This window comes from Ailuropoda melanoleuca, chromosome X, assembly GCF_002007445.2.
Source record: "Ailuropoda melanoleuca isolate Jingjing chromosome X, ASM200744v2, whole genome shotgun sequence".
In the NCBI taxonomy this organism is placed as follows: Eukaryota; Metazoa; Chordata; class Mammalia; order Carnivora; family Ursidae; genus Ailuropoda; species Ailuropoda melanoleuca.
Window position 1 is genome coordinate 48902408 of NC_048238.1, and position 1197 is coordinate 48903604.

Below are 1197 nucleotides of genomic sequence, written 5' to 3' on the forward strand. Positions count from 1 at the left end.
GAACCATATATGTGATATAGATAGATAGGCAATAGATAGATAGATGATAGATAGATAGATAGATAGATGATAGATAGATAGATGATAGATAGATAGATAGATAGATAGATAGATAGATAGATAGATAGATCTATATATGGAATATTACTCCACCATCAAAAAGAATGAAATGTTTCCATTTGCAATGATGAGGATGGAACTAGAGGGTATTATGCTAAGCAAAATAGGTCAATCAGAGAAAGACAAATACCATGAGATTTCACTCATACGTGGAATTTAAGAAACAAAACAGATGAACATAGGGGAAGGGAAGGAAAAATAAAATAAGACAAAAACATAGAGGGAAGCAAATCATAAGAGACTCTTAACTATAAGAAAAAAACTAAGGGTTGCTGGAGGGGAGATGGGTGGGGAGATAGGATAATTGGGTGATGGGCATTAAGAAGGCACTTGAAGTTATGAGCATGGGTATTGTATGCAAATGATGAATCACTAAATTCTACCTCTGAAACTGATAATACAGTATATGTTAATTAAATTAAATTAAATTTGTTTTAAAAAGACAGTGGTAAAAAAAAATCCTACAGTACACAAATAGCAATCTCTTTGACCTCAGCCACAGCAGATTCTTTCTAGATATGTCTCCTGAGGCAAGGTAAACAAAAGCAAAAATAAACTATGGGGATTTCACAAAAATAAAAAACTTCTGCACAGGCAAAGGGAAGAATCAACAAAACTAAAACCCAACCTACAGAATAGAAGAAGATATTTGCAAATAACATATGATATAAAGGGTTCATATCCAAGATACACAAAGAAATTATAAAGCCTAACTCCCCCCAAAGTTAATAATCCAATTAAAAATGTGCTGAAGACATGAATAGATGTTTTTCCAAAGAAGACGTACAGATGGCCAACAGACATGTGAAAAGATGCTTAATGTCACTGATCATCAGGGAAATGCAAATAAAAACTACAGCAAGATATCCCCTCACACCTGTCAGAATGGCTAAATTCAACACAAGAAACAACAGCCTTTGGCAAAGATGTGGAGAAAGGTGAATCCTCTTGCACTGTTTGTGGGAATGTAAACTGGTGCAGCCACTGTGGAAACAGTATGGAAGTTCCTCACAAAGTTAAAAATAAGAGTACCCTACCATCCAGCAGTTGCCCTCCTAGGTATTTACCTAAAGAATA